Here is a 23528-nt window from a genome sequence, read left to right as displayed (position 1 = left end):
GGTGCTGGGTGGCTTCCATTTCAAGGCACATTGAAATTTCTTTTAATTTTAAAGAAGTTGTTTTTATTCATAATCTTAAGCATTATTTTCTTGATGATAGCATAAAATGCTCTCATGCTGATATACCAAATTTACTAAGCTTTTCCCTAATTCCTTATTTTATTTCCATAACTTTATAAAATAATATGTGAGAAGTTGGTTTTTCTAACCTGTTCAATTTATATATTAGTATGTGCAGTTAACCTCTGGTAGCATTTTATTTATTTATGTTAACTTAGGCTCCCAAAGTTCAAAGGAAGTTTCCTTTGGAAAATTTCAGAGTGTTTTTCAGTATTTTTTAACATCAGTAATAAAAATAATTTCTTCTATTTATTGAGTATCTATTATTTACCCTATTGTCTTTTACAATAACCCCCACAAAATCAATAATATTATTATCATTTTATAGAAATTGGCTTTAAGTGGATTACAAAAGTGGTGAAAATGAAAATCTAATGTTTTCTAACATGAACATCCATAGTATTTCATTTAGCTAAATTGCACAGTATAGTAGCTACTCAATAAATAGTTGTGGAGTCAGTGTTTGAACACATTTTAAGCTCCAATGAAGGTTTCTTTCTAGAATCATTAAAATGCCATTTTAAAATCACCCATATATTCTCTACCAATTAAAGTACTTTTAGCAGAATATTGTCTGTTCAGTTTAAATTGATTCACTTGCTTTGATTTGGACTGTTGTAACAGGAGAAAGTATGACCTTCCCAAGAGCTTAAAATAATGATGATCCTAGTTTTCCCCAATTACTCTACCTAGAGTGTAGCTAAGTAAGTCGGAGAAAAAGAAAATGAACCTTCCCACAGGAAAGTCATTTTATTAGCCTGGCTATTGTAGACAGAGTTCACTGGCAGATGACCATAATGAGAGGATGACTAACATGAGTAGCCTTTCAAGAGTCACAGAAATTAGGAGACATGGAATTGATAGGAAACCATTCCATCCTTGCCACTTTGTTATGAAGAATCAGGGATTAAGCCCATACATTCAGGAGGCCACCAAGTTGCTACAAAACACTGCCAGTTAGCTTAGGAAGCAGGCTGGCAAAAAATGAATGGGCTTCTACTTCTCATGCTCACAGATACAAGTGCCGTCAGGATCTGGACAGTGGTGTGAGTGTGTGTGTCTGTGTGTGCACATGCATGGGCACATATGAGCAGTGTGCCATCATTTTGCTCTCGTATGTTATATGATAATGGTTGTGTTACAATGACACAATTTATTCTGTTTACCACTTGCTGCCTGAATTCCCTACACTCATCTGAGGACTGCTGTTTGCAGATGCCAGGCACCATGGTGCAGTTATTCCCAAGATGACAAAGTGGTGGATGCTTCATACTTTTGTTCCTTCTCTCTGTAGCAGTCAGGTATCTCCCATCACTCACTCATGCACCTACCCTAGTGGATGGGGATGAAAAAGGGAGTTCAGAAATAGAAAGAAAGTAACACATTAAAATCCTAGTATATTTTGGATACAAGACACATTGTGTCTAACACCTTACTTAATCATAACAACAATGTCTTAGGTAGGTGTCATTCCAGTATTAGAGATAGGAAACAAGCACCCTTGGAGTTAAACAGCATATCTGGGGTCATAAAGCCAGTAAAGCTGTCATTTCAACTTGAGACCCAGACACGGAAGAAAAAGTCTAGAAATGTTTATAAAATAAGAATATCATTAATGGGCTGATATAACCACTCAGTGAGTTTATACAACTGCTACCTATTCTAGTAGGTGATCAGCATTGAGATAATAGATTGTTATGTATCATGATCTTTGAATCAACACACATTCGAAATATTGGCATTTAATTCAGGTAGCCATGTTTATGAATCATTTACAGACTTCTGAATGTACAGAGAAAGATGCTTAAGGAATAAAGTGTTCAAAAATATGTGACCAAGAATTTATAAACCAATAAGATACCTTAATCCAGCTCTTTTATTGGAGAATTGGATGCTAAAAAGCATGAGTTAATTTTCTTAGCAAAGAGCACTGGTGTTTTTATTACATGAAGCAGTAATAATAAAACAATCCTAGGAAGAGTTTTCTCACGAGGAGTTAAAAATCTCAAGCTAATTTTCACTGAAAGAACTGCCCATGGGTTCAAGTAATACCTGTGGGATGAAACAAGTCTCCAGAGAAAGCAACCATGCTTGATGAAGTCCAGGAAGGTGGCATGAGAACCTGCGAGAAGGTGTTACAGAGGCCAATTGCAGGTTTCTCTCTGGTAGAATTTTTTCAAAATTCTAAAGTCTGATAACAAAAGGGAAAAGAAAGAAAACTAATAAACTCTGTTAGAACAAAGTATTCTATCAAAACAGTGTTATAAGGTTGTTATAACCATCTCAAAAGAGGGAACTAATGCTCAGGTGCATTAGTTTCGTTTTAGGTTACAAATAAGGTGTCAGAGATGAACATTTACCTGAGTCTGTTTGGCTTGAAACTTGTGTTCTTGATTTTCAACTACTGGTTCCTGGAGACATTTATGTGGAAATTATTCAAATGTCTGTCAGTATTGAAGGGAACCTCACATTGGAAAGCAAGCTAGCCTTCATCACTTCTTAGAGCTCTGTAATTTCTCAGCTTCTTTGATTTCGTGATGTAGCTGGATGACATACTTACAATACTCAAGTAAAACTAATGATAAAGTATGGTACTTGAACTTGAACTTTGGAGGCTTTCACTTACCTGATATCTTTGTATCTCTGTGGAAGAATGGTATTTAGCTCCATTAAAACTTGATACACCATGGGCAGAATATTAGAAATTGCTCCCTCCAACCTTATTATAACATGGCTCTTGGCAGCTAAGCCTTATGTCAAATCCAGAGTGATTTGCTAAGTGTGAAGATAATTACTCTAGGGTTAATTGCAGAATCCTTCCAGCTTTATTACTCAAGTTTCTCAGAGATAGTGTATTTTTTTTGGATAAGTATACAAGACTTGCTACATATAAATCTGCAGCTTTGTTTGCAGGTGTGAGTCTATATAACTGGAAGAACTTGCAAGGAGCTGAATGGTGAAGTTTATTTGGTCCTTCTGCCAATGGGGATGGGAGGGATCTCCCTCACATCTATGATATGTGCCAATATCCCTCACATCCCTCATTACTGCAGATGTACAAGGACATGTGTTTAGACATTCCTCATGAGCTGGTTGGTCAAATCATTTAGAGATCAGAAGTTTATATCTGCATCATGAGATTTTCCAAAACTTTACATCTCTCGCTCTGAAACATATAATTCTCTTGAACATTTCCTTTGTAAAACTCCTTCCTGCATTTGCATTTCCTCCTAAAACTTATCAATAAGAATTTTTCTTTGTTTCAAGTAACAGAAAATGCAAAGTGACTTAAATAATGAGAGTATTTTTTGTCATATAATTCTCAAGTTATAAGAGATAATAGAAGTAGGAACACAATCAGTGGCAAGTGATCAGGCGTCTGGTTCTGCTCCCCTTGTTTCTCTTTGTTTCATCCTTCTCATTGTCAACTTGGTCTTCAGAGTGGATTGTCATGGCCACAAGATGGCTACTGACCACAGCTGAAGCAACGTGTATCATGGTCCATTTGCAGTGGGAGAAAAACAGGGGCATTATCAGTGCATGCAGCATGAGTCTTCTTCTAGGTCTTATAGGGCCGGCTTAGGTTGCTGGGCCAAGATGATTGTCTAGAGAAAGGTCTCTGCCTATTTGGAATACTTTAAGAATGTTTGGAATATATTTACAAAACTGGGAATAGATTGGTTCTCCTGTGTCGTGAGATGAGGGTAGAGTGGGTACCTAAACATCACTGGTGTCCTGTTGGGAAGCAAGAAAAGGCAATCGGTAACCTAGGCAACCCACATTTTTCTCTCTGCAAGGTCACACACTCTCCTCATGTGTACTCGGTTTCCTCCGGGCTTTCCTTGTTTCACAAACATGTCAGTGTTGATGTTCCCAGTGATCTGTCCTTGATTTCTGTGTTTGCTGTAGAGAATATGTGTGGGTTATTAAAACATAGATAACATATCGTATCATAGATGTGTGTGGTGTGCAGTGATAAAGGGAACAAATATGGAGCCAAGCAACACAAATGTGAACCCCAATTTAACACTTGGTACCCGAATCATCTTAAGCAATTTCTTAATTACCTGAGTTTTATTTTCTTCAAGTGGAAAACTGGGATAACAGTAGTATCTATCTTAGAAAACAAGACTTTTGTAAGGGTTAAATAACAAAGTATGAAAAATGCTTAGGGCAGTGTCCAGGCCTGCTTTTATGAGCCTCCTTATCATGCTTCAATCTCAAGACAGGTTGATATAACCAAAAGAAAGGGAAAAAGAGGAAAAAAAGGCATTATGCTTTCTTTATCTATTGTCCTTTTTTAGGTTTAGAAGGACAATAATAATAAATGTCTTAAGAAATAATCTGTGTTCCTTTAGGCTCATTCTTTAAAAGGAGGGACTCAACATTCATTGTACTTTATAGTATATGCTGGGTACTGCTATGGTGCTTTAAATCTGCCTTCCCATGCCACATGAACAGCATTGTTGCAATTCTTTCACAAAGAAAGATCCCAGGCTCAGAGAACATGAGTATGCGGGCCCAGGTCAGAACATGGTAAAATCAGGATTTGAACATTGATTAGTCTAACTTTCCTTGCTTATTTTAACCCACTCCTTCCAATTAAGGCTAATCATTGTTCCCTTTTTAAAGCCTTTCTTATCCCTAAGACCAAGTTCTGCAACTTATTTTATTGTTTGCAGAAGACCAATGTTAGTCACATCATGCTGTCATCTGACATTGTCACATTGCTTGTGTGTATCCTCTCACAGACTTTTACCTCCTGTTATATTCTTAGCAGACAGTAGCAACCACAGTAAGCATTCTTTGAATTAACAAAAAAGAGGCAGATATGAGTTTTTAAACCACATGGTATTCCTTCTTCTATAATACTCAGGTCTTTGGTCTTCCCTTTAGAGAACTCTGTGGAGGAATCTGGATAGATGATGATAGATGATAGATAGATAGATAGATAGATAGATAGATAGATAGATAGATAGATGATAGATAGATAGATAGACAAATAGATGATAGATAACATAGAAAGAAAGAAAGAAAGAAAGAAAGAAAGAAAGAAAGAAAGAAAGAAAGAAAGAAAGACCAAAAGGAAAAGGAAAGAAAAGAAAAATATCAAGTTTCTTTGATGAACCCCTGGAACAGATGAGATATGTGTCAACTTTTATGACTCCTGATTCAGAGCCTTTGCCCTCAAACTATGACCCTTTTTTTAAATATAGCTGTAAGAAAAGACACATCTAATTTTATTACTTTGAAATATTATTTGACTTTTGTTTATAAAGCAGGAGAAAATTTTGAGACTATATCAAATAATAATAATAAAAGTACAAAGTATGTACTATGTGTATGCAGTTTGTCCAGAAGGTATCCAGTCATGCAATATGATGAATAGAGACATTTATCGAAGAAGATGCCAGATCCAAGAAACACTGTTCATAGGACAGCGATACCTCAACCCCCTTCAAAGTAGGCACCCGGGACCACACAAAGTTCTCCCAATCTCCATCACCTTCCCCACCATATTTTCCTGAATCTCACTCTTGGTCTGAAATCTCTTCCTTTTCAAAGGTGATTTTAGTTTCGGGGAAAGCCAGAAAGCACAGGGAGTCAAATCTGGTCGAATCTGGTATCTAGGGGCGCTGAGTCACCTAGCTGATCTGGTGTTTCACCAAACACTCTCCTTGGGATGTGATGCATGAGCAGACACATTTTCTTGATGAAGCTGTCAATCACCAGTTGCCCATGGTTGCAGCCTTCCGAATCATATGAATAGTTTCTGCAGATGAATGTTCAAGCTTAATGCAAAATGTGATGCAGTTTCATTGCTCTACTTGCTCAATCATTTTGACTATAACAGCACAGTACACATGGTCACTCAACGGCATCTACCACCCCCACTGACTAGTATAGTGAAGTTCTCATTGTTTACACCTGTGCATCCCAGGCCACTCTCCTTGGCTGCCAAGTTACATCAATGTCGTACAAACCATTCTTGTTATATTAACAATGGCTGGACTTCTCCTGCTCAAACCTCGCATGATTAGAATGGTAGTTCTAATATATATCTGTGTGTTAAAGTGAAATACTAATCTTACAGTTTCTTGTAGCCTTTATTTAAGAATCATTTTTCTTTTGTTTTTATTAGTAAACATCCGCTTTGAGAAGCATGCTTATTATTCAGAGCTAGAGGAGATCAACTTCAAGTAGGGTCAAAGAGTTAGGTATTTTATGGGACCAGAAAGATGAGTTTCAAGATTAGAAATCTTCTATTGTTTTTTTTAAATAATGTACAACACGTAGAAAAATGGAAGAGCAAAACAATTTTTATTTTCACAGTAAGAAAATAAATACTGATTTTCACACTTTAAATAGTGCTGTACTTTTCTTTAGAAGATGGGTAAGGGGCATGCCATAAAAATAAAGGTTTATAGATATCACTAATTCCCTCCATGTTTGATTATTCATGTATCTATTTAAACAAGAAACTCCAATGACTAATTTTATTTACATAGCAAATATTTACTCAATGTCTTTTAAGCATTAAGCACTGTGCTGGGTAAAATGCAGTATGTCCCCATGCTTATTCTCAAGGCATTAGCCCTCTAGCCTCACCATTCCTATGGACTACAGTTAATGGGGATAATTATTATCGTTACTTTTATTTGCATTAACACATTCTGATAATTTTAACAGTCTTGAAGTAGGGAAGTCCGTGTTATTCTCATTTCATTTTATAAATGAAAAATAGAGGTGTGAGGATGTTGAAGAACTTGGCCGAGCTCACACTGGTTTAATAATGCCAAGATTTGACTCCAAAATGCTTAAACAATGCACAGTGGATTTACTGCCGCAAGACGACTCAGTCATAATTAGTACTAGGGGAATTCATGTCACTTCTCTGTTTCTTGTTGTGTGAAACTGGAACCTCAATTGATCAATTCCTGGCCTAAAACAAAAAAGCAAAGTGAAATTCTCTCATTGGATAGTTATTTTTTTATTATGAAGTACATTACTTATTAGAGCATTGAAGTCCTTTTGTACATATCAGTTACTACACTGGATTGTATGACTAGGTTTTGCTTTATTGGTATTTTTTAAACTCCCTCCTTCCCTAAAAACAAAAAAAAAATAAAACTTCTGGTGTTTTTACATGTAATGCTTACTCAATAACAATGTCCTAAGTTGAATTTTATGTATTTCTCTAAGAGAAAAGCAAGTTCTTATGTCAGCCTGCCTGAGTTTAAATCCCGCCTCCACCACTGGGAAACTTCCTGATCCCTGGCAATTGCTTCAGTCTCCCTGAGACTTAATTTCCTCATCAAAAGTGAGGCTGAAAATAATAGTGTCATAATGATATGGTGCTGATTAAATGAAAGAATGTTCTTAACATGCAAACTCCCTAGCTTCAATTGAAACAAAATTTCTTTTACTTCCTTCTGTTTGTTTCTTATCTTATAGATGATCCTTAATATTAATACTTTTACATATATATATGTATGTATGTATGTTTGTTTACACATACATACAGGGTCTGGCCGATGTAACACCTGCTTGAGTGTGGTTAGAAATGTAATAATATCAATGTAATAATCTATAGTTTTAATTTGAACACTTCACTTGAAACGTGATATGCTGTGTGTTCAAGTGCAAGATTGTTATGTTACAGATTTACATGCTTATGACTTTGTAATAAAAGATTTCGTAATAAAAAAGGGGTGTTATTTGTGCCAGACCTTGTGTGTGTGTGCGTGTGTGTGTGTGTGTGTGTGTGTGTGAGAGAAAAACTCCTGAAGAACCTAGATACAATTTGGAATCCTGGGCCCTGCCTAAGAGCAACCTGTACCCTCTAGGTTGGACATGAGCCCCCCAAATTTTCACTTTTCCACAAACATTTCTGGGTGAGTTTTCTGTAGGCGAACCACCATCCACATTTTGAGAAGTTCAGCCTTGGAGCCTTTGCATACATATTTCCTCTGTCAGTCTGCACAGCACTTGTCCTGGTCAGGAGCCAACACTGCGTATTTCTGTAACACCCTGACCCGCTGCACACAGGACACCAGGGAATGTCCCAAGCACCCAGTCATAGCCACATTTACCTCTGCCCTGTACCCTCACTAAGTTGTCCCGAAAAGCTAGAGGCCATCAAGCTTTTTTCGCTGACCCACACATCTCTCTGACTTTTTCAGAGGTGCCTTGAAATGCCAAAGAGACCCTCAAAAGCAACATTCTCAGCATGACTTTGTGGGAATATCTTTGCACTGTTTCTTGGGAGCTGGGTACTCATGATAGCTCCTTCTTTAGAAGAAAAGAGGAAAGTAGCAAAGGAACAAGAAAAGTTATGTAGTTCATATGAAAACTCTGCGGATGGGAAGTTAGAACATGACATTCATCTGCTGGAAATACCTCCTGGGAAGCCTAAATGTAAATGGCAGTTTGGGCTTATGTTAAGAAAGTAAAACCACAATTGAGCTATGCCTACTATGTGACTTTTGAAAGAATATAAATAATGAAAATAGCCACTTTTTTATTTAATGCTAAGGCCAAACATTATGGCATGTGTCTGCTGCCCATTTTGCATTGTCAGAGCTTTTACAGATAGATACTGTTAAGCAGACACGGACATAGAATATCTCAGTCTCTCCTCTTCCCCGGCTGTATGAAAATAACACACTAGTCGTCACTTCAGCCTCTTTCTTTGTCTCACCTTTTCTAGCCAGAAGGCCCCAGAGTGCCAACTTGAGCAGTGCCAACTCAAAGAATATGTCACCCTGACTGCAAGAGAAAAAGGAACTTATTTGGTTAAGAGGGTCACTTGACCTACATAATAAAACCTGTTGGCTAAAGTGGAGAAAGGGGGCTTTGAAAAAGGAGAACAGAGCTCACACATGGCGGTAGAGCGAGGCTGTGCCCACTGGTTTGTTCTGGTGGCCATGGTATTGTCAGGTCCAGTCTAGGCCTTCACACACTGGGCGGCAATGCAGCACCCAGCCTGTGGCTCCAGGCGCAGACTCTGGGCCCAAGCCTTAGGTTTACATTTTAGCTGCCTTGCTTATTAAATTTGTGACCTCAGGAGCTCCTTAAATTCTGAACGCCTCAGTCGTATTTGGTACATTGTTTTCTCTACGAATTGGGCTGGTGGGGTCATCACTAACTTTGGACTGACACCAAGAGTACGTGCTCGTAATGTATGCGAAGCACTTAGGGTAGAGCCCAGCACGTGGTGAGCACTGTGGAAATGTGTGCTGTCATTTTCACGTTTGTCTTCTCCTCTAGGCGGGGAGCTCTGTACCTTCAGTCTCTAGAACAGGGCCTGGTTCTGGGGCGAATTGGCCGGTCAGATGAATGGGCTCTGTATGTCATCATCAAACCCATGCTACTCAAAACCGCGATGGGAATAGCTCCTGAACAGTTCAGGGTGTGCTGGAGGAGCCGGGGGCCCATGTGCTTCTCCTTTCAGGAATCAGAGAAGACTGTGCATTTGTTTCGATTTGACCACCCAGAGAGCATCAGCCCAGTGCAAAGAAAGAAATGGCAATAAAGAGTAACAGGAGGAGTGGATGGAAAGAGATGAAACAGGGAAAGATGTCAAGATAAAAAATATATTTATCAGAAGCCACTGTTGTCTGCCCTGCTGCAGACATTTTCTCTTTTAATATAGGGTTTTTTTGGTTCCCTTTTTAAATGTTTACTTCATTTGAAACATTTTGTTTACCTTAAGACTTCATTCATGTGTGCATAAGTGCTTGGAAATTCATATTTACATGCATGTGCACACACACAGTTTGAGAGGAAAGGAACAACCTTCCTTTTAACATTTTTAGATAGCAATAGAGATGTTCTGTAATAGTAGCTACCCCACTCGCTACCTGCTGAGTATTTCTATTGTTGCAAAGAACAGAATGAATGTGTTTAGTATGAAGGTATTATAATTTACATTCCATCACTGACAAAGAAGCAGGTCCCCTTTCAAATCTCTAAAATTCTGTTTCATTCCTATTTATAGCAAGTGGACTAAAAAATGTATATTCATTTCCTAATTGGTTTGTATGAATAAATGGATGGATAGTTCCAGTCCAAAAAATTCACTCACTTCATATTTCTGAAGCAGACTGGGCCAGGGATTAATGGACTCTGATTTTTGAAGTCAGAAGGAGGTTTCTCTCAATTTTATGAAAACCAGGAGTCACAGCCAGATGATATATTTAAGGAAGCAATTAAATGCCACCATTTAAACCTGTATCATGATCCTCAATAGCATACTTTACAAAGAAAACTCTCTGACCATCCTTTCCTGGCAGAATTTGTTAGGGGAAATCTATAATGAGGTCTGATTATTGGAAGCTTAATGTTTCTTCTCTGGCATGCATTTCAAATATAATGAAGGCTTGAAGCCATTTTGACAATAGGTCTGATTTGACCCTAATGACTAAAAGGGTCAATAGGAGTTCATTGTTTTTCTCTCTCAGAGGAAAATTTGAAGAAAATTAAGCCCTCTGTGCATGTATTAGGATATCTTTGTGATTAGGAGTATCTCAACTGTGCAAAAGAGTTCTTTCGTGACAGAACCCACACTGCCAAATTGTAGACCTTAATTACAATTCCTCCTTGATACTAAACTGCACCCTTCAATGTACACTGTGATTAAAGGTCTTTCAGCTACCTCTTTAATTGGTACTTATAAAAAGTAATCATATGGTATGCTGCATTTCTATGGAAATAAAAATGTGACCAATAAATTCCACATAGGCTCTGAAAAATGCCGGTCTTGTATTTCATTTTGAGTAATGAGTGCACTTGTGTGTGAGAGTGCAAAGAAGCCCATGTGCGTGCATACACACACACAGCTTGAGAGAAAAGGGGTAACCTTTATTTCAGTATGTATAGGAATCAATAGAAGTTGCTCTGGAATACTATAACTTTAATGGGTGCCTGCTCAGTATTTCTGGTCATTGGAGGGCAGGTGAAAAGCCTTTTTTTTAATTGCTGTGTTTATTTGTTTAAGTTATCTTTATGAAAAAGTATTTGAATGATTATATTAAAAGACATTGAGAAAGTCTTCCATTGTTGAGCATTTCAATGAGGGTTGGATGCAAATAAAAATTCACATACACGAACAAAATCAGCAACCTAGACTGGGTTTCGAGTCACTGGTCTGAAACCAGGAAGCCTTGGGAGGAGCCACAGTTCTGCCACTTCCTGCTAGGTGATCTCGGCTCTGTGTCTACTTGAAACATTAGTTTTCTCATCTGTAAAGGGAGGTTAGTGCTACTGCCTAGCTCAGATATGCAATATATAGAAGGGGGTAACTTTTATTGTTTTTATTATTATTTGATTCTACTTGCTTGGCTTTGTCTGTTTCTAACCCCATCGACTCTTATCAAGTATTCTATTCCTGCCCCCAAAGGTAGCAAATATACCTCAGTTTATAAATATCCCTCATATTTATAAAATACGCTACTTATTTAAAGGCCATTTGTGAACCCACTGCCTGAAAATTGAGATGATTTCCCCCCATGTTTAGAAATAGTCAACTCATTTTAAACACCTATTCTTTGCCAGACCTGTATATTATGCCATTACTCTCTATAAAAGTTTCACATATGTTTCCAAAAGGAACAACCAGGACTCAGCAAGATTATTTCCGCAGGTCGCAGAAGATACAGGCATACCTTGTTTTGTTGTGCTTCACTTTATTGCACCCCACAGGTGTTGGCTTGTTTTTTCCCCCCACAAATTGAAGGCAAGACATTCCACCAGCAAAAAAGATTAAGGTCACTTTCTTGTGGTTGCCTGCAACTAAATCCACAATATCTCTGAGGTATGTCTGTAGTTCATGGCAGTACTAAACTGATTATTACATAAGTTTAGTTGTTAGCATTATTAGACCTCCAACTTTTTTCATCATTTAATAATATTTTCTTGGACTTCAGGTCAAGATGGCAGCATAGGTAAACATGGATCACTTCCTCACACAACCAAATCAAAATTACAACCAAAATATATAACAACCATCACTTAGAGCCATCAGAAATTGAGTGGAATGGAAGTCTGACAACAGTGGAATTAAAGAAGCCACATCCATCCAGACTGGTAGGAAAGTCAGAGATGAAAATGGGCTGGTCCCACATCCACCATGTGGTGGATAAAAATTCTGGATTTATGTCTCAGGACTGAGGATTACCAGCCCCATACCAGGCCCAGTCTTCCAGTACCAGGAAGATAAGTCCCCATAATTTCTGGCTACAAAAACAAGTGGGGATTAAGTCAGTGGAGGAAACTCCAGGAGTCCCAAGAAGTTTTCCTTAAAGAACCAACACATGTACTTACTCAGACTCACTCTCTCTGACCTCCAGCACTAGGGTTGAGTCTTGAAAGGCAATAGTGACATACGTGAAGGAATTGAACTCTTTGTCATCAAGGTGGGAGCTGGGGGACAGTTTTCTCCCAGACAGAAAGGTAGGCAGAGGTCATTGACCCTTTTCTGAGCCCTCCAAGCACAGACCCCAAAGCGAGCAGGCAGGTACCATACCTGAGACTCCACTGACCTGGATAACACTGTTTTCCCCACTCTGGAGATCCCTTGACACTCTGCCCCACCTAAATTACAGGCCTACCCAAACCGTTGATAGTGACTTTTTCATATTGATGGCTGATCTTGCCTCATGTTTTACAACTTCCTAAATCCTATCAAACAAGCAACAGCTGGCTTCAGAAAGCCCCCAGCCCTGTAGTTCTTGCTAAGTGGCCCCAAGCTCAGCACTAGCAGCAGCCACCCTAGGTTTATAGCTTGGCTTTGGGACCTGCAGGCCCAGAACAAGTAGCAACCATCTCAGATTGCTTTATAGCTCATGCAAGGTGGTCCTGGGTAGAGCACAGGTGGGAATTCACCTTGCCCTGAACCACAAGGGAAACCCCAGAGCCCGCACACCCAGTGGAAAGCTACAGACCATATTGGAGCACCACCACCCTGTCCCTATACAGATGATGCCCCAGGAAGGGTAGAGGCTGGTGGTCAGTGGTCACAGTCAGTCCTTGCAGTTGCCTGGTCTGGGTAAATCCCTCACATTGACCTACCAATAGCAATCAAGACTCAACTCCAAGAGGAGGGTGTACTCAGCTCACAAGAAAGGTGCACCTTAAGTACCCAGTTTGGGTGATAGGTGAGGTTGTACCTCTGGACCCTGCAGGACACCTACTGCATTAGGTTATAGTACTAAGACAGGTAGTCATAGCAGCTGTACCTAAAACATAGAAACAGACACAAGGAGGCTGCAAAAATGATGAGACAAAGATAAATATGAACCAAATGAAAGAACAGATCAAAACTCCAAAAAAAAAAACCTTAAAAAAACTGGGGGAGGGTGGAAATGGGAGGGAGATGGGGAGGGCTGGAGGGTTGGCTCAGATGGGAGTAAAAGACAAAAAAACTGTGCTTGAACAATTAAATAAAAAAAAGAAAAGAAAATGGAGATGAGAAATCTGTCAGATGCAGACCTCAAAACACTGGTTATAATATAAGGAGGCTCAAGGAACTTAGGACCTCAGCAGCATAAAAAGGATCTAGTCAAAAATGAAAAATAATAATTAAAATAAAGAACAATTTACAAGGAAACAATGGTAGAATGGGGGAATACAAAGATCAAATAAATGATTTGAAACATAAGGAAGCAAAAAACCAATCAGAGCAAGAAGATAAAACAAGAACCCCAAAAAACAAGGATAGTGTAAGCAGTCTTTGAGACAACTTCAAGCATTCCAATATTCACATTATAGGGGTGCCAGAAGGAGAAGAGCAGGAGCAAGAAATGGGAAATCTGTCTGAAAAAATAAGAAAAAAATTTCCCTAATTTGGTGAAGGAAATAGACATGCAAGTCCAGGAAGCACAGAGAGCCCCAAACAAGATGGATGCAAGGAGGCCCACTCCAAGACACATCATAATTAAAATGCCAAAGGTTAAATATAAAGAGAGAATCTTAAAAGCAGCAAGAGAAAAAGCACTTAGTTACCTATAGAGAAGTTTTCATAAGACTGTCAGCTGATTTCTCAAAGGAAACTGTAGGCTAGAAAGGATTGACAAGAAATATTCAAAGTCATGAAAAGCAGGGACCTACAGATGAGGTTGCTCTACCCACCAAATATATCATTTAGAATTGAAGGGCAGATAAAGAGTCTCCATGACAAGAAAAAACTAAAGGAGTTCATCATCACCAAACCATTATTATATGAAATATTAAAGGGGCTTATTAAAAAGAGATCTAAACTATGAACAATAAAATGGCAATGCATGTCTATCAACAGTTGAATCTAAAAACAAACTAAGAAAATAAGAACAGAGACAAAATTATGGATACAGATATCATTTTGCTGGTTGCCACATGGGAAGGGTGTTGTGAGGAAAATGGGTGAAGAGGTGAGGGCATTAAGAAGTACAAATAAGTAGTTACTGAATATCCATGGACCTGTACAGTATAGGAAATAGAGCAGCCAAAGAACTTATATGCATGACCCATGGACATGAACAATAGTGTGGGGATTGCCTGAGGGATTCGGGGGTGCTGGGTGGTGGTGAGGCAAAGGGGAAAAATTGACACTACTCTAATAGCATAATCAATAAAATATAAAATATTTTCTTTTTTATTTTAGGTGTTTTACATATACATTTTTAATCCATTTTTTATTTCCACAAGTGCCTATTGGAAACACAGATATAATATACATCAAATTGGAAATAACTTACATCATAATAATATAATTCATAACATGACATTTGTGATATATTTGAGTGTTTTAAAATATTTCTGAACAGAAGTCTAGTTTTTTATGTGAAGTTTTTACTACTTTTGCTAAATTGGTTTCTGTGTAGTTTTTGTTTGATAATGCTATTATAAATACCATAATTTTTGGACTATAAGATGCATTTTTTCTTCCCCTCTCAAATTTGGGAGGAATAATAGTTGTTAATGCTACTGTTGAGTTCTGTTTACATTTACATTGGTGAAGTATTATGTTATTTATGTTATTAAATACTTTACCACATTTTTTGCTTCAAAAAATTTTCCTCTATTTTCCTCCTCTAAAACCTAGGTGTGTCTTATGGTGTGAACAACACAGTAACTATTTTCAACTTCGCCCTCCATTTTCTTGTAGGTTTGCAACTGATTTTTGTAAATTAATCTGATGCCTATGATATTGCTAAATTTACATATTACTTCTAGTTGGGATATGTTTGGTAGGTTTCTTAGAAATTACTATTTAAATAGTAGTATCACCTGTGAAAATTTTAATTTTTCTTCTTTTTTGTCTTACCTTTTGGCACTGGCTTGAAAAATCAGAAAGGTTTTAAATAGAAATGAGTATAAGCGATATTATGAAAAAGTAGGCTGATTATAAGATTGAGAAATTTTCTTTCTAATTCTGTTAGCCAAGAAGTTTTATAACGAGTAGATCTTGAATTCTGACCATTCTTTTTCTGTCCACCACCTCTGTTTTCTTTTCTTCTGTTAATCACTTAATATTGCCCCCACAATTTGTTGGTCCTCTGTTAACTTTACTTCAGTAATTTATTTATTTTCTTTTTGTGCCTCCAATTAGAAAATTTCTATTGTTATATCATTGTTTACTTTCTTCATCATTAGATTGACAGTAATTTCATCTACCACCCCTTTACCTTTCACTGCTTTGCCATGCTCCTCCCCTCTGGTAATCTCCACCATTGTCTGTGTCTTTGAGTTTTGTTTCTTTGTTCTTCTTGGTTAATTTCTTGCTTTGTTTTCTTCCCCATGTGTGAGTGAAATGATTTAATTCCTGACTTTTTCTGTTAAGATCCAACCATAGTGTCACAAATGCATTTTATCTTTTCTTGTGGCTGAGTGGCATTCCACTGTGTGTATGCACCACATCTTCTTTATCCAGTCATCTGTTGAAGGACACTTGATGGTTTCTTTGTCTTAGCCACCATGAGTAATGCAGCAATAAACATAGGGTGCATATATTATTACAAATAAATGTTTTCAAAGTTGGAAATTGTTACAAAGTTGCACATATTGTTACAAATAAATAATTTCAAAGAGGATAGATACCCAGAGGGGCATTGCTGGGTCATATAGTAACTCTATTCTTATTTTTCTGAGTAGCCTCCCTGCTGTTTTCCACAGTGGCTGCAGCAGCTCACATTCCTACCAGCACTGAATAGGGTTCCTTTTTTCCACAAGTTCCCCAACACTTGACACATTGGGGAAGACTTTCTTTTGATTAATATCAGCATGCTATACCTTTGTTCATTCTCTTACCTTTGACTGATTTACCTTTTTATTTGTCCCTTTTTATTTACCTTTTTGTTTATTCTTTATTTCTTCCTGTCATTTAAAAAAGTTGAATGTTATATTATTCCATATTATTTATCATACTGGCTTTTAAGTATACTTCTATGAAAAAGTTAATGGCTACTCAGATTTATTATATGAATCTTTAACTTATTCTAATTGACCATGTATTAATATTATACCATTTCATATATAACATATGAAGTTTATAATAGTAAATTTCATTTACTTTTTTCCTCTCCTTCGATTTGACCTTTTTTGTCTGTAGATACTATACTTTGTTCTATATATATTTTCAACCCCAAAAGGAATTATTCTGTACTTATTTAATGATCCTTTTTAAAAAAAATTAAAGTTGTTCACATACTTACTGTTTTTGGTGACCTTTATTCTGTAATGCAGATCTGAGCTTTCACCTGGTATTTTTTTTTTTGTGTCAGGAACTTTCTTTTATATTCCTAGTAGGGCAAGTCTATGAATACTTCAGCTTTTGTTGGTCTGAAAAAAAATGTAATGCTTTATTTTTTAATAATATTTTGATAGTTATACAATTGTAGACTGTTTTTTTCTTACCACAGAAATACACTAGCACAGCAATAGTGTTCCAGAATTTTCCGACTCTCATTGTTTCTGATGAGAAGTCAGCATAATTCCTTGTTGTTCATGAATTTGTGTTTTTCCTTACTACTTATCTTTATCATTAATTTTTAGTAATTTCACTCTGAGATGCTTAGATGTGTATTCTTTGAGTTTTTGCTTCATAGAGATTTGTTGAGATTCTTAGATCTATTAATATTTTTCATCCAATTAGGTAAAAATATGTTTTCATTATTTCTTTAATCTTGATCCTTCCTCTCACACTATTTTGGTACTCGTGTTACAAATTTTGACTGCTAGGTATTTTTAAACTGAGAAACTAATTTTTCTTCCTGGCCTTTCACTCTCTATGTGCCAGTCTATAGAATTTCTGTTCCCAGGTATTCAAATTTATTTGTATTTTCTTTTTGAAGTGTCCAATCTAATGTTAAGCTCATACATGGATTTTTCATTTCACATAGCGTGTATTTCAGTTTTATAATTCAATTTGGTTCTTCTTTAGTAGTTTCCATTTCTGTACAGATATTCTTTCTTTAACTGTTTTAAGGTGGTTTTCTGATGATTTTAATATTTATGTATCCTTTTATAATTTTCTTAAAATACAAGTGGGTCACATTATTCTTTTTCATGTACCTAATAATTTGCTGTTTTATTTGGCCATGGTGAATATTTTGTTGATAGGATTCTAAGTTTTGTTATCTTCCCTTAGAGACATTTGAATTATGTTCTGACAGATAGTTTATTGGAAAATCAGCTCAATTTATTTTAAAATATTTTAAAGCCTTATGAAGATGGTTTTACGGTATCCCTTCTTGTAAAACTAGAGGAGCTCTATTTCTAAATTGTGCCCTTTTTGAGGAGGCCTCTGTTCAGTCCCCAAGCTGTTCAGCAGGGTCACTTCATCCTGGCTGCTCAGAGCATCTGTGTTTCTCAGTATGGTACCATCCTGGACTTATGCTTAGTTTATAGCTTCCCAGTAGCTGTTCTCTACCAGGCCTTGAAAAATCTTGCTGTATACATATATAGTTTGGTAATCAGCCAAAGAGGTAGATATTATTATTAGTGTTTCTTCTCTGGGTCTTTTCCTTTATACTAGTAGGAGAGAGAATGACGATTCAAGTATTACTCAGAATTTTCTAGCTTGAATAGTTATGTAATTAATTGAGATTGAGAACACCGCTGAATGTGCAAATCTGAGATGGGAGGAGATACTGTGGAAGATGATGAATTCTGAATCACACATGGTAACTTCGAAGACACAGAGATGGAAAAATCCACTTAGTAGGCATTGAAGTAAGAAGAGGGGTACAGTTTAGAAACAGAGATTAGAAGTTAGAACTACAATGGATGAGATATTCCCCAAAAGACAGTAAGCAAGAAGAAAAAAAAAAAAGACTTACAAAGGCCAAGTGCAGAAAATAGAAGGACCAATGTATACAGACTGCTTTAAATGTGATTTGCCATGTTCTTTTATTTACAGAGAAAAATATTATATCCCCAAACCACCTATTAAAATCAGGATAGAGTTACAAAAGCTTTGCATGAAGTATATCTTTGAAAACATATATATTTTTATCTTTGCCCATTTGTGATAATCACAAACTCAAAATCTACAAGTATTATAATATCACTGGTGAACAGAACAGGGCCATTCTCTCTCTTGAATGTCATCAAAATTTGAGAATATGGAACATGCATGTATGTTCTATTTTTAATATCTTTTTGGTACTCATCTGACTCAGCCAATACTTCGCAAAATACACACACAAAAAAGTTACTGATTAGTCCAAATGGTGAACAGATTGCAATACAAAAAGATGTGTTTGGGAAAAATCTAAACAGTATGTGTATTGTGTGTGATTAGCTTTTTTCCAGTTTTGTTATTCTATGTCATTGCAGTCGGTGTAATTGCATCTTGTGAATACGTTACAAACATGTGTTTTGCCCAGATGAAGAGTAATCACAACAAGTAATTTGAACTTGTCATTTGAAAGCATTACTATAAATGGCAGAAGAATATTGTGTTTAATCTTTATGACTTGGATATGCATTTCTGTAACCATTCCAGAAAGTTGTTTAAGGTGGCAGATGCCTGACAGACATCTTTCTGTAAGAGTATTTTTGTGATTAAAAGAAAAATCCATAATGAGCTTTTTGCCCTACCATTTTCCTGTGATTTTTTACAGAAAATCATGCAGAATCATGGAAAGCATATTACCCATTTTTCTACACGCACACAGAGGCATGCATGCACCCCATAAGTAAATGAGAATCAAAGTAATAAGTTCTATACTTTTTTGTATTTGAAAAAATAAGGCACCAGGTATCTTCTGCAATGTGCTTACAGTTTTCAAATACTTCATTTTCTATTTTGCCTCCATGTCTTTGGTTCACTTTACTTCCCATGCTTGAAATGCATTTTGCTCACTTTTCTTCCCTTATCCCAGGTCCATCGTCTCAGCTATTCTAGATTATCTTAGAATGTCATTGCCTAAGGCTGCTCCTCCCGTGTGCTTTTTATCTAATCACTGTGGCTCTTCTTAGATTCTGTTGTACACATCAGTTTCCTCAACACCTGACATATGACTATAACCTGCCTGAGATCAGGGATATTGTCTTACTCATCTCATCCCTGGTACCTTGCACTATGTCTAGAATATGATAGGCATTCAACCCTACAACCATGCCTTCACCCCTAACTATGGCTCACTTTGTTTTTTTATTAACCAGTGAAATCAGAACTCTCTCTTGGTTGGGAGTTGGGAGAAAGTAAGTGTGTTCTGAGCTCTATCCTAAGCACCACAGAGATTTATAAATCCTATAGTGAACTTTTTGTCACTAAGGCAGAATAAAATAATTGTTCAGTGCAAGTGTAATTAAAATCATCTAGTAAAAGAAAAAAATGAGTGGAAAATTCTCACGAAAGTCTTCATGAGATATTTTGTCTCTGCTCTCAGTATACATCACTTTTGCTGGGCACAGGAGAGTGTGTGGCAAAGATAGAGCAAAGGCAGGAAAGTGCAGATGGAGCTGTGGGGTTGGGGGTTGTGAGTACTCTGGGCAGTATAGTGATGGAGAGGGAAGAAAGGCCAAGGTGCTGACCTGAAATGTGTGGAATTAGACAGTCAGTGCTGTCAGCTGCCATGTCAAACATCTGTATTATGCAGAATTATTAAAAATGACTATAACTATGTGTGACTTTATAGCCACATGAACTTAATGCATGTGTCTATAAATTTTTATTTTATTGTGAATATGTTAAACCCAAATGATCAGATAATAAGAAAAATACTGGACAAATCACCATGTGGTTATTTAATACCTCAGCCATGACAAGTGGTGGCTTTTCTTGTTAGAAACAAAAAGTGTGGGGAAAGGATACTATAAGTGACTTTAAAAAATATATGTCTATCATCAGTATATATGTGGATAATAAACAAAATTAAATTTCCAGTATATTGACTTTGAAAAGTGGAATATTTACCTACCATCCTTTTCAATTTTGCATATCATCCCTAACTTTTTATTTCAATCATGGTAATATTTGGCAATGTATCTATTATAAATAATGTCAGGTTAAGTCAGTAAATGAGTATGGGAGACTATAAAAAGCAACTATCTATTGTCAATGCCTCTTAATTGACATTAAACAATAATACTATACTAGCATTTGTCCTATTATGTAGTAGAAATGTTATAGAGATATGTCTATTGCCTGGAAGTTTAACCTTGCCAAATGAATAAATAACAATTTTGACTTCAGGTCTGATGGGCTTTCAGAGTCTACAACCTGCCCCTCTGGCCCCTGATGTCTTCACCTACCCAACTCCTGTTTGGGCTCTAAGTAGCCACTTTAATAAGTCCATCTCTTTGGAAGAAGCTCCACTGGCTTTCCCTATCAGAATCACTTACTTTTTTCAACAGGTTTTACAGATCTTTTTGCTGGTGGGTATTATGTATGTATTTTCTTATCGAATAAACCCAAATCTTAGAGTCAAAAAGACCACAATTCAACTTGCTTCTGTATCCTACTAGTTGTGTTATGACAAAGCATCTAATCCCCCTAGGCCATAGCAAAAGGCCCACTGGCACCATACCCAGATGGAAAAGTGGAGGTGACAGAGTAGACGTTTTTCCTAATGTCACACAGCAGGTGAAAGTTGGGACTGGGAACCATCACCCATTTGATATCAAAGCCTAAGCTCCTGCTTGTCATGTTGTGCTAATTCTTTAGTTTTTCCCTCTTAAAAGAGGGCACCATCTAAAGCTGTTTCTGGATATCACTTCTCACTATACGCCTTCACAGGAGTTGGGTAGGTGAAGACATCAGGGGCCAGAGGGGCAGGTTGTAGACTCTGAGAGCCCATCAGATCTGAAGTCAAAACTGTCATAGATACTGTTTTCTTTAGCCATGCAGAAGCTTTTTATATTGATGAGATCCCATTTATGTATCTTTCCTATAAGCCAGGCGGTGAAAGACAAATACCATATGATCTCACCTTCAACAGGAAGCTAAACAACAAAGCAAACAAGCAAGCAAAACAAAAACAATGACACTGAAATAGAGAACAGGGATGGGGACCGGAGGGGAGAGAATTTCAGGGGAAAAAGGGGAAGGATTCACAGGAACTAGTATAAAGGACACATGGACAACAACTAAGGGGGGGGAGAAATGGGAAGGAGGTGGGGGGCATGGGGGGTGGGCTGGGATGGGAGTAAAAGATAGAATACTGTAATTGAAAAATAATTAAATTAAAAAAAAACTGTCATAGATGCCGAGGCCTCAACATGTGTGGCTTATTTTAGGTGAACAGCAAATAGATCCATACAGTCAAGTCAATGTAGTTGAAAAATGAGGCCAGAGTGCTAAGTCAAGCCAATTTCTGAAAGGCCTAATTACTTGCTGAGTTCGAAATGTATTCTTATTAGTGAGACATCATTGAAGGTTTGTAGTAAGAAAGTGGCAAAGAAATGAATTCTGTAAAGATTATTCAATAATTCAAATTTAGTCAATGTAAAGTATAAACAGTTTATAACAGTCCCAATCCTATATAATACAACAGCATGTGTAATAGTTACATATCACAGGTGTTGCATGCATAATTACATTCACACTTACATTTAGCTTTATCTGCAAAGGTGTATACCCAAATCACAGCAGTGATTATCTAAATATATAAGTAATGTTTACTTTTACTTTTCTACTTTTTTCTTTGTTTCCCAACTTTTCAATAATGAACTAACCCTTATGTCTGAAGTCCAGCTAGGGACAAAGACACCAGAAAGAAGAACCTAGCAATAATTCAGGACAGACAAGATGAGCCTTTGGGCAAACCAGCCACAAGCAGGAGGTACAATTCCAGGTAGAACTGACAGGATTTAGGAACGATTCCTTTCAGGAAGATGTTAGAGAGGTGCAGCCAACATGGCCCAAAGATTCAGGCTTTAGCCAAGGATCAATAAGGGTATAAATACTGAGCTTAGTTTTAGACCTGCAGACTTTGAGGTGACAGTTAAGGCCACCATGATTTTTAGAAGCCTCAAGGGCTGTCACAGTGGGCCAAAGTGTTAAGACAGAAAAAGGTAAAAGATATGGTAAACTATTTCTAGAGCATCTTAAAAAAGCCAAATGATGATTGGTATAATTGTTTGCCTGGTAATAAAATCTCAGAAGCATCCTGATGTAGTTATATTCACATGAGTTAATTTACTAGGAGATATAAAGTGATGCACTCTTAGAAGATGGATACAATTCACAAATTATAGTTAATGTGAGGTGGGATTATTAGGCGTTCAAATATAACTAAAAATGCAGTAAACTCAACCACCTCCTAATAAGGAGCTGACAAGCGACACAAAAAGTCTGCTTGAAAAAATTCATCTCTGCAGCTTGTCACGGTGTCATCCCAGATGAGGTACATAAATAAACATGTCACTCACAGTGTTTTCACTTCCTCCCACAAGACTGTCAGCAAAGTGGAGGAAGAGGACAAAATCACAGGTCTGGCAAAAAGAATCAAACAAATAACAGTCATGGAAAATAAAGGGCCCTCCTGGTCTCAGTGTTATGCTGCCTGGAGGTTATGCAGGAAGTGCCCAAGCAAGAGCTCAGGGCACGTCTCGGATTGTGCACGTAAGGACGCCCATCCTGGTGGAGGAATCCCCTTCAGTCTAGTGATCACTTCGCTAATTCTGGCACATCTCGAGCACATACTTAAAAAAAAAATTGTCAAATTGACATGTCACAAAAAAAGACTGTCTGGAGTTATTGCTGTCTTTCATGTTTTCTCTGCCAATGAGTGGGCAGAGATCCCCATACAGATGAATGAGAGAGCCACATGGTTTCAGTAAAATTGCTCATATTTATGAGTCTTAGCATCTTGGAATTATAATAGTAATCTTGAGTTGATTGAGAGAGTTGATTGGAATAAAGTGTTCAGAGTCTAGGATGTCTGAGTTAAAGGTAGAATATTGAATAAAATATTTTACTC

Source organism: Artibeus jamaicensis, unplaced genomic scaffold (genome assembly GCF_021234435.1).
Source record: "Artibeus jamaicensis isolate MK-2021 breed Jamaican fruit bat unplaced genomic scaffold, CSHL_Jam_final contig_64, whole genome shotgun sequence".
Lineage (NCBI taxonomy): Eukaryota > Metazoa > Chordata > Mammalia > Chiroptera > Phyllostomidae > Artibeus > Artibeus jamaicensis.
Note: the sequence above shows the minus strand (reverse complement) of the source record.